The sequence below is a fragment of the Tauraco erythrolophus genome, chromosome 18, assembly GCF_009769465.1.
Source record: "Tauraco erythrolophus isolate bTauEry1 chromosome 18, bTauEry1.pri, whole genome shotgun sequence".
Lineage (NCBI taxonomy): Eukaryota > Metazoa > Chordata > Aves > Musophagiformes > Musophagidae > Tauraco > Tauraco erythrolophus.
This window is the reverse complement of record NC_141482.1, coordinates 4,954,352-4,965,881: the sequence shown is the minus strand read 5'-3', so window position 1 is coordinate 4,965,881 and position 11,530 is coordinate 4,954,352.

The window sequence follows — 11,530 nt, the reverse complement described above, 5'->3', positions numbered from 1 at the left end:
CATTTTTCATTTCTACAAGCTCTGGGCCAAAGTAAATCCGTGAAGTAATTTTTATTTCTGTTTCTCAGTGCTGCAATGTTTGCTTTGGAAAGACGGTTGGGACCACTTGTCTGAAAGCCTGGCTCTAGCTGCTTCAATTCTGTTGTTATTTTAAGAGAAATCATCATAAAACCATCCCTCTCCACTCACTTTAGCGGGCTCAGCTGTTCCTGCACTGGGTGACTGGACAAAACCGAGTCCGGAATTGCATTTCCTTCCTGGAGCTGACGTGAGCTGGGAGTCCTGAGCAGGCAGTGGCTGCTGGAGAATAAATCTGTGCACGAGCCCGGCGCATATGTTTGGGAGCTGCCCCTAAATTAGAGGATTATGAGGCTGAGAAGTATTAACTGCTGCTCTGATGCTGTAAATCCGTAGTGCCGAGTGTCCTGCATTGCGGAGTGCTTATTAAGAAAGATTGAGGGGCAGAAAAATACCGAGGAAAATGAGCAAGGCCTAGCATGGTTAATGAGTAAAAAGACAATTAGCTTTTAATTGGAAAACGGAGCTCCTTCTGGTGTGGATGTTACCAGCCTGGCTTGGCTGTTCTGGGGCTTGGGAATAGGTACTGCTCTGCCAGTGGGGGGAAAAAAGGCTCTGCTTGCTTTGTTTTTCTGTTAATTTGGATGTTCTGCTTTATTTCTAGTAAAAACCTCATAGATGTTGAACTTCCCAGTGGCTGTGCAGTCCTTGGGCTGGAGCTGGAGCCTCCACTCAGTCTGGGGCTGCGTGTCCCTGGCTGTGCCCTGCCCCTTGTCCCTTCGGAGCCGCTGCAGTGACAGCCCTCTCAAACTGCACAACCCTCATTGGCAAAAAGAAACCTGGAAGTTTAATTTAGCTTTAAACGAAAGACCAGGCTGAAAGAGTCCCAGGAGCCTCTGCCGTGTGGGAGAGGAATCCCTTCCCATGGCCTGGCTTTAAACTTCGTTTTTGCTTTTGTTGTTTTGCATTCCTCGACAGAGCAGGGGACCCTTTGTTTGAATCCAGACATGAGACAAGGATTGACTTTTAGCAGGGATGAGAGTGGAATAGCAGAGCTGGAGCTCCGGGGTCATGGCAGTGCCCAGACTGCGAGTGGGATGTTGCTTTCAGCTGGAACAAGCCCTGGAAAAGATGGAGAGTGCAAAAATGTTTGAGTAAGGCGGGGGGGGAAGAGGACATCCAGGGTTTTTCACTGGCAGTTTTTTACTTCAGGATGGAGCCGGGTGATTCCCCAGGTGGGCAGCGGCAGGGTCAGAGTGGTGCTGAGCCTGCACAGCTCCACAGCCTGGGAGCTGCTACATGTGCCTCAAAGGGCTCCCGGCTGCCGGGCTTGTTCCTGCTGGTCGGAGGGATTTCAGAGACTCCTTGTCGTGTTTTCCCAGGTAATTCTGTTGCAGCACTGTGCCAACAGCAGTTGCTCACAGGGGCTTTTTGGCAAGGCACCCATGGGGAGAGCCGTCCCTGCATGCAGCTGTCGAGGGATGCAAACAGTGAATAAAGTATTTTTTTCCTGTTTCAGGCATTTCCTGTAGCTAAAGGAAATAAAAGACAACCCAAGTGATGCACCCCATTCCCCGGCTCACCCGCAAAACCAGCCCTGGTAGAACAAGGGCTCTGCCTGCTCCCGCACAGGGGCTTTCTGCCGGTGCAGCTGTGCTGGGTGGGATGGCACCGCTCAGCACCGCAGCTGCTAACTGGGGTGCAATTACCAGTGCCACCCAAACTTGTCCGGTTGACCGTTCTAGCACATGGTACGTAGTAACTAACACAATGGCAGAGTGCAAAGGGAACTGTGGAGCACGAAACAAAGAGTAATTGCTTAGCGGTGATACGGAGGTTTGAGCTTTCGCATAACCTGTCGGTGTGTGTTGCCAGGAAAGCACGGCGAGGCTGCGGTGTGCACGGAGGGGGTCCAGTGGGTTTGTCCTGGAGCAGTGGTGTGGTCATCCCACAGTACAGCTGCACTGGGAGCGTCCCAGCCCCCGGCATTTCCAAACACTCCTGTTTGGGAGCCATCTCTGCTCTGCTCAGGATGCGCAGGCGTGTTGCTTCAGCCCTGCTCTCCTCCTCCCTTCCTGCGTGGGGCAGCGGGATTTACTGGGGCTGTGCAACCCTTGGGGCTGCAGCTGGGCTGTGCTGGGGGCAAAAAGATGGATTTCCCATTGGTGTGGCAAAATTTGAGTTGGTTACACCTTGGAGATGTTTCATGAGCTTTATGGGAGCTCTGTGCAGGGAGGGATGCTGCACTAGACCCCGTGTTGGACCCTGTGATGGGGGCAAGGGGTCGCTGAGGTCAGGGTGGATGGCCAGGGCTTCTGCTTAGCCCAAAAATATTTGATCCTGGGAATTATCAAAGCAGCAAAGTGCATCCTCTGCCGCTTCATTTGTGCTGTTTATTGAGCAGTGGCTAAGCAATAACCTTCTGAATCTTCCCATGTGCTCTTTTTGACACTCTAACCTGTGGGTTTAGAGGTTTAGGAAATTAAAAGGACAATTTTAGCCTGGTAGGTACATACTGAGGATTAGCTGAGCAGCTCCTGGATTTTGTGGGAGATGGAGACCACTCGTGTTAAGAGCTGGCTGCAGCTGTACAGGAAACTAATTGTGCTTTGGAAACTTCAATTTTTTTTTTTCCTCTCCCTGTTTCTGGAGTGAGGAAACTGCAATTTTTCATCTCCACTAGTATGGAGTAATAAAAGATTAAAAGATGATATGAGGTCAGGGAAAACAGTTTGCTGTGGAAAACGAAGGGTTTGGGGTGAGGAAATGGACGTTTCAATTTGGAAAACGTTAGAAAAGAGAAATTTCAGGGAGTTAAAACCCCTGTTGTGCAAAGACCCAGCAGAACTGCTGGGGGTACAAGTGCAGGCTTGCCTCCTGTTGCCACGATGACCTAATAGCTCGTGAAAGGCAAATTTAATACTTTATAGGGAGGTTTATTTGTATACGCATTAGTTTTGTGGGTTTTTTTTGTTTTTTGTTTGTTGGTTGGTTGGTTTTTCAAAATACTAAATAGATGTTGTAGGAGAATAAACAGAAATTGCATTCCTAACTCCGCTGGAGATTTTTTTTTTTTCTTGGTTTTGGAAACGTCACCCAAAGCTTTGGCTTCAAGTATGTCAGCCAGCCCAGCAGAAAGGATGCCTTGTACCACTCTTGTATAGTGATGCCTCTTATGGTGAGACTTTCTTATTTTCTTTTTTTTTCCCTTCTTTTTTTGGTGCAAATACACTGGGCCCTGTCCTCAGTTTGACCAGGGTCACCGAGCTGCAGAAAGCACCCAGCTCCACCCAGCAAGGAAGGGAGAGCCCAGTGCCCGGCCATGCTTTGGGCAAAGACGTGGATGGGGAGACGCTCCAGTGCGTTGCACTGATGTTCACCACCACCCCACGGCTGAGCAGAGCCACGTCCCTGCCCACTGCTCCCCTTGCCATGGCAGCCTGAGCTCCAATGCAAAGTCTGGTGCATAAACCCACGTTTTTTTACCATCCTGTGTTGTCAAAACTGTAACAGCAGCGGTGCTGGTGTGAGTGGCTGGGGATGGTGCTGCCAAATGCCTCTGTCCGGGCAGACTGCTGGTCTAAAAAACTCCACTATCAAATTAGAATCTGCAGCCCTGTAAATATAAGGCCTGTTATCTGTAGTCGTGCAGCAGGTAATGGGTGCCAAAATTGGTGTCAGATCTGCCTAAAAGTACTAGATAAGGGGAAGGAGGGGGAAAAAAGTAATCATTTTAGATTCAATTCCACTGATGTACTTGTCTATTCGCAGGGTTAGTGTAAATCGAGGCTTGAATTAAGCGAAAACAGTCCCAGTTAATGTCTAAATCTGCCATTTCTCAGGCCCTGCAGAAGCAGACAAACACGAAATCGATATTTTCTCTAACTGTTGCTAAGTTTTCTTTACAGATTAATTTCTGCCTAATAATCCCTGCAGTCGCGGTTCTCTGGAGCCTTCCCTGCAGCAGGGCCGTATCCTGCCCCGCAGCCCCCTCCAGGCTGGCAATGCTGGGCTGCAGCTTCCATCCCTCCTGCAAAACCAACCCTGCTCTCTCTTCAGGGATGTGCACAGCATCCTTCCCTTGCAAGGAAGAACATCTCTTTTTCCCATCTTTTACTGTTGGGCATCTTTTTTGCGGGAGGCGGCGGGAACTGCGCTGGGGAAACGCGGCCGGATTCACTCCCGGATTCACTCCCCGGACCCGTGTTGAGCCGGCAGATCGTTTTGTCCCTCTGTTTCTGGTGTGAAGGCTTGTTCTCGGCTCCTGCCGCTAAGGGGGGGTGTTGCCACGCCGCAGGGCCCGAGCAGCCGGTCCCCGTCCCTCCTCGCCGCCGCTTCTGCCTCCGGGAGCAGCGGGAGAGCAGAAGCGAAGGAATTGGCCCAGCATCACCCGGGGAGGGCAAATACCTTCTTGTTTTATAGCAAAGGAGGGAGCGACGCAAGTTCTGGACCTGTCTTGGACAGCCAGGTCAAGTATCGTCCTTCCCTTGCGACCAGATGGGTTTGGCAACTGGGGCCAAGAGAGGCTGGTTGAGCCCTGAAGCCCTTTGGGGCCCGAGGACGGGTGGTGATGAAGAGCTGGGAGAGCGTGATGAGGATGCAGGCGGGTGGATAAACACTTGGCAGTCTGGTGAAATGGGTTTTCCCGCCGCAGCATCAAGTGGATCAAGACGAGAAGAAGTGTTCCAAAGCCAGCTGCTGTGGAAGTTGTCCCTCCCCGCCTGGAGAGGAGCGTTAAAAGTGGGACTTAGTCACTTGTCAGGGTAGGACAGTTCAGGAGCTCTGCTTTTGGCCACTTTCACATGATCCGATGCTCGTGTCATAGTTTACGTGCTCAAGCTGCCCTCAAGGTTATCCCTCTGCCCTGGGAGATACAACGGTTATCTATATCTAATTCAGCTCCTTCCCTTCTTAGGACACCAGTCCCTTTGCCTATAAACTCCAGATAACCCAGTTCATTTAATTTTTTTACCTCTTCCTACAAAGGGTATTGGGATCTACGTACGCCAAACACGCGTGTTTATGGCTTGCTGAAGTTAGAGTTGTGAGTTTTCTTTAAAAACATGTTCTGTTTCCAGTTTCTTGTTTCATTTCCCATGTCATCCATTTTCTCTTCTTCTTCCAGGATGACCTAGGGATTTTATTCACAGAATTGGAATGAGCTGCAAAAGGGATACAGATCATCCATGGGAACCTTAAAAGAATTGTCTGAGCTCTACGAAATGAAGATTAAAAATAAAACAGGTAGGTGAAGCACAGGCTCCAGCACAAACATCTTATAAATGCTTGTCCTTGTATCTGAGACCTCTTCCCTCTGCATTGTGCAGGTGGCAAGGGGCTGATTTGACCCCCAAAGGCTTTGGTTGGCTGCTGCAGGCCTCCGGCTGGGGTGTGGGGTTCAGGGCAGCCCCTGAGGGCTGTGGTGGGTGGCAGGTTGGGCTGACACAAGCCAGAGTGTTGATTTCCTCGTTGTGAGAGGTGACAGCTTTGTGTCAGTGTCTTTGCCAACATTACCCAGACAGTGTGAGCTGTGTTATATGTTGATACCCTCCATCCTCTGCCACAACCTCTTTTGTGTTGGCTGGACCTTATCTAAAAGTCAAGCAGTTATGTCCAAGCACAGCAGTCCAGACACCAGCACCTCACATCAGCTGAGCTTCCCCTGGGAGCTGGTTCTGTGCCCACGTGGCAGACACCACCATCCAGCCCACCTTACCCTTCTCCTGGCTCCCGTCTGTTGACCCCAGACCTGTTGAGCATCTCTGGCTTTGCGTGTCTCTGGCACGTACCCCTCATCAGTCCCTTCCTCGGGGCTTTCTGAGGCCAGGGCTGTGCTCAGGTGAAGGCGTGCTGTGGGAAAGCCTCCTGTGCCCAGGTGGATTTATCTGCTGCATGAGGCTGGTGGGTCTGAAAGGCAATCAGTTGTGCTGTGCGTTATTTACTGCCTCTCAGATGAAGTAGGTCACCCATCCATCTTGGATTTATTTTGTGTGATGTACAGGAGAAGGCAGTGAGATCCTATTTCTTCCCTGTCCTCCTCCTCCCCACCCACAGGCGATAGGAGGGAGGACTGTGAAATCCTGCGGAGAAAGGCCTGATCCTGTGCCGTGCTGGCTCTGGCTGTGCCTAAGCAGAGGCTGGGAGCCCAGGGAGGGTGGCTCGTGCTAGGGCAGCTGGTTAGCCCACTGCCCACCTGCTGCTTCAGGGTTGCCTGGAGATGCTGGGCTGTGAATGGTGGTGACCTGTGGGATGCTCTCCGGGTGCTTTCTGCCAGTTGTCCCTAATAAATTTTCCCTGGTTTTGCATCAGGCAGGGGATTCACCTGTGGGATCTATGTTAGAAAAGGCACACTTAAGCATAAAAAGTTTTTATTCTTCCTTCTGTTGCTTTTTCTGGGTAACTGACCTCAAGAGATGTCTTTTGAGATAGAGCAAAGGGAGATGAACCTTTTTTCTGCTTGGTAAAAAGCCATGCTGTGTCTGCTGTGGGTGTTTGGAGTATTCTGGGGCTGGCTGGAGACCTGCTGAATTTCCTCTATTATCAGGAACAACCCACAAAGAAATAAAAAACTTTCCCCACTTCTTTCCCTTATCTTGTTTAAGATTCTAGCTGGGGGTTTTACTGGTGCCCATCTGGCTCTGGGCTGGCTGCTTTGTCCCCTGCGGCCATGTCCCTGGGACAAGGGCGATGCCAGAGCATCAGAATGACTTTGGGAGGTGGAGATGACCAGGAGCGAGGTCAGGGTAGGACGCTGGAATAACTCAGAACACAGAATAACTCAGTAAGGACAAAGACCTCCAGCTCTGCATCAGCCAGCAAAGGCAAAGCTGCTGTTTCTGAGGACCAGCCCTCGTCCTGAAAAAAAAATGAAAGCCATTTGGGATGTTACTAATAAGGAATCAACTAAATTCCTCCTTTCTGTGTCCCCATCTCTGCAAGAGATGATTCAGCAGAGGCCTAATGCACAGGGCTTTTAAAAACATCTTGGTGCAAGTGCTTGGAAAATGCTATCATTTAAATCCGTCATAGCTCTGTTAGGAAGCACGCCCCAGGCGTTGTGCATCAGCTCTGGTGTCACAGCCTGTACATCTGGCAACGCTTCGCATCACCCGTGCTGTAAATAACCCGAACCAAACGCAGCAGCAGCCTGCCCGGGCTCAGAGGCAGCCTCAGCCCAAGGACCAAAAAGTGGCCCAACACACCCAGGTGGGCTCCCAGCGGAGGTTGAGGCTGTGCAACGGAGCCTGGTGTCCTCGCAGGAGGAGACCCTTCCCACAGGAGCTTTGCTGGGACACCTGCCTGCTGCCCGACGGTCTGCGGGTCCTGCTCTGCACTGGGGCTTCTCCCGTGGGTGGTGGGAGAGGCAAAGTGGAGTGGAAAGGGATCGGTGCATCTTTTTCTCAAAAAGAAGTAATACAGTTTTGGGAAGCAAACTTGGGAGTAAACAGCTGAGTGTCATCAACCGTGTGATGCTCGGACAGCTGTCCGGAGCAGGAGGTGTGGGTAAAGCCTGCCCAACTCAAACTGTTGGTGGCAATGTTGAGGTTAAACAGGAAGATCTGTTAGATCCTCCGCTGGTGTCTCCCCACTGTTCTACTGCTACAATATGGATCTGGGAGGTTTTAGAAGTGCTGCTGCAGTTACTGAAATGCTTCTCTGTCTTTTAGTGCTTGCTTCTGCCCACACACACTTCTGAATAATCATAAGTTTCTTCTATAATTAAGTTTATTACACACTTGCATGACACACTGTCCTGCGCTGCGGATGAGACTGCAGCCAAGCTGGAATCCTGCTCCAGGTGAGCAGCTGATTCCCAGGGCGTGGGAGGGAAATCCTTCGGTAGTCGTTGTCAGAGTCCCCCTGCCCAAGACGGCATCACAGCCGGTGGCACAGAAATTAATAACGGGATTATCTTTCTTGTGTATTTTGGTACCAGCAAGCTAATTAATGATGATGGGTCAACAGTTTTTAGGCTTTTAGGATTAGCACCAGGTTTAGAGGAGGATCGCGTGCGTGTCTGAGTTGCAGCGCACAGGTGTGAGCAGATAGGTTGCAGTAAATGATATATGACCCACATTTTTAAGTGTTTTTTTTTTTTTCCGGTGTGGGTTTTTTTTTTCTAAAAAAAAGATTACAGCCTTAATCCTCTTCTTCCCCACCTGTCTGAACTTATTCAATCCTTCTTATTCAGGACAAAACAAAGATTTCTGCTTTATCAGGTAAACGATGACTTTTGGGTGAGATGGCCCAGCCCCTAAACTTCACTTTATTTTATGAATTGCCTCCTTGATGTGTTGCAGGGGCAAACTGGCAGCTGAGGCATTGGTGGCATCTCATGTCTCAAAAGAGGTTTGCTGAGGCTCAGAGATCAGTGGAACTCCATGTGAGCTGTAGCTCAGGAACCCCATGATGTCCTGGTGGCTTCATCACGGGGCAGATCCTGGGTTGGACAGGCTGTGGACTCTGCTGTGGTACAAGTCTTTTTCAGGTTCATCTTTGAAGGTGAAGCCTTCAAAACTCCACTGTTTTCTAAAGGCTTTCATTTCTACAAATAAGATTTATTGGCAGAGTGAGCAGAGGGCTGGGGAATGCCGACGTGCTGGTTTGCAAGGGCAGCTGTGATGCTCTGGTGGGTACTGGCCCATCTTGAGCTCTGGCTCCTGTCATCATTGTGCTTAAAGGCTGTTTGACAGTGACCTTGCTTGGGAGTCAAAGGATGGGAAGGTCTTCAAAGTCTTTTGTTTCCTGCAAACTTAGGGTAAGACTACAGTTCCAAAGAATGAGGAGCTCTCTGGAGACAGCACCCCTTGATTTGGTTTTCAGCTCAAGGTCCCAACCCTGTATCAAACACAGAAGAGATGACTGGAATGTCTGCCATGTTGAAGGCTGAGAGGTCACTATGCCTGGAGAGCCCCTTGGTCTCTTTCAGGAAAGTGATGGAGCTGAATCGGTTTTAAACATATTGTCTTATCTGAAAGTGGTTTGATGTGAGGATCAATTGTCTGGATGAGTTGGCCAGGGCTCTACATCTAATTGCTGAACTAGGGTGTACGTCTTCCCACCTGCTTCTCTCTTTTCCTCTGAATACCATTAACCTCAGCACCATCAGGATGATCCTCCAGGCAGGAGCTTGGCCAGCTCAGCCCCCCTGAGAAAGCTCCTTCCTTCATCCCAGGCAGAGACTGTCTGCCGGTCTCATAGGAAGGAGACCCCCGAGGAAGCAGACCCCAGAGCAATGAGGGGTGGATGTCGAGGGGTGCAGTCAGCACCCTGCAATGACTGCTGGGCGACGAGCGCTGGGAGCGGGCCAGCCACGCTGCATGGCGTGCTGGGCACCAGCAGGGTAATCAGTGCATAAGCTGCTAATTAAAATGTAAGTGTGCTGCAGTGAGAAGGTGCTTGTGCGATGGGCCCTGAAACGTGCTGTTTGCATAGCTGATGAGAGAGGGTTGATGCTTCTACAGTAACTCTGTGCTGCACGTATGGAGACCCGCGGGGCTGCCCGCCCGGCGGTGCTGGGGGTCCCTGTGCCGCCGGGAATGGGGTCCTGCTCCTACCTGGGCTCATCCCGGAGGCTGCAGCCCTTGCAGCAGAGCTGGGGATAAGGGCTTGGTTCAGTTTATACTGAAATTGTGTCTGAAGATGCTGGTTGTGATGTCTGGGGAGGGGGAGCGGGTGCATGGGCTGACCTGGCTGCTCCGGGAGCAGTGGCTGGGGTGTGGGCTAGTGGTGGCCAGGGGGCTGCAGCTCTCGTGCTCCTCGGTGGCTCCTCTCCTGCAGCATCTGCTCTAATGGCCGTGTGCTTGCTCCCACCTGCACGCCGGGGGCATGGGGGGCTCCACTTTAATCACTGTTTGCCAAAGTGCTTTGAGATCATTGAAGGAAAAATGTCGTCTCTGATAGTTTGTGTGATGAGCCAGACCCCAATTTGCTCGTCTCTCGTTCTCGCCTGTCCACGAGGTCTGAGCAGACACAACATTTGCTCAGGTGGCAAAGTCAAACATGGCTGGTACGCCTGTTAGACAGCCTGGCACACAAATTACGGGTGAATGGCAATAGATAGTTCCTCGTATAACGAGCGTGGAAAATTAAACAGGGTAGGACTCAGGTGTCTCTCTATTTTCCAGAGACTATTCCCAAGGAAGTATCTTACCACCTTTGCTGGGCTGGGGCTGCCCTGCAGACAACGGCCATTGCTTCGCCTCCAGATATATAAATGTCCAGGCATTTTCTGCTGCTTTCCCCACCTCCAAGCAGTTGTGCCTGTTCCAAGCGCCTCCTCCACACAAGCTGCGATACTGGAGCAGAGTCTGAGTTGTAGGAGATGTTGGGGCAGGGATGAACGTGGCAGCGAGAGCCCGAGGTCTGGATGAAGCTGAAGCTCGATGTGAGCTTTGGGTCAGGGCTGACCTGGAGCTCAGCCAAGTCCCTGGCGTTGGTGCAGGGCTTTTTTGTGAGCTGCTTAACGGAGTTGTTCTCACAACAACCCTACGAGGCAGAGAAATACTATGATACGAGGGGAGATGAGGTGAGGGGGTGTCTGTGCTGGGGAGCCTGGACCCCTGCTCTCCAGCTCTGACCATGGAGCAACACACCTGCCCCTGTGATGGGATAGAAAATTGAGTGCAGGGAAAACTCTATAGAGGAAAAACTTGATTTTCTGGAAAATTCCATCTCTCTATCCAGGTGCTGATGCAGGGGCTGTCCCGGGGCAGCAGGGATGTCAGCTGGAGGGGAAGCAGTGTTGCTGGTGTGCTGGGCAGGGAGTGAGGGATGCACGGGGGTCTCGGTCTGGGAGTGGGTCCCTTTGCAGGAATGGCCTTTCCTAGCCTGGTTTTCTGAGAAAAGCAGCACTGGGCTGTGGGAAGAAGCACTTTGTTTTTATTTGCCAAAGGAGGGATCTTCCAGCCGCCACATGCTTAATGGCTTCCTGGGGCCATTCCTTAACCTGACAAGTCGGCCAGCGAACCCAGAGCAATGATTCTTGCTGCTTGCCAGGACGTCTCTTTTTACCCCAATAAACTTTCCCCCTCCTTCTAGCTCAGCTGATGAATCTGCCCGGAGATGCAGGGAAGGGTATCTCCAAAACAATGAATCCACGTCAGAAGATTTGCGAGCAGCCAGCTCAAACAATTCCAGCCACAGAAAGACGCGAGAAAGAACATCATTCCCGAAAGCGCCGCGTTATTGATTAAGCATTTGTGATCCATAAAACATCGTAACAATGTGGGGCTGGCTGCAGAACGAATTCTACCAAAAAGGTCTTCTTTCACCGTCTCTGAGCCTCAAGGACGAGGGTAAAGTAAGTTTAGTACCGAGCAGGAATTCATTTGTATAATAATGGTTTTTGATGACTTACAAAGGTTATTTTATGATTAGCCATCTAATTATAAAATGGCCAACGATTTCATCTTATCCAAATCTGCATCAGCTAAATTATGAAATGCCCTTGTTTTATGCAAATTCTGGAAATATTGCTTCTCTAACCTCCCAACCCCGCTGTCTGTCAACA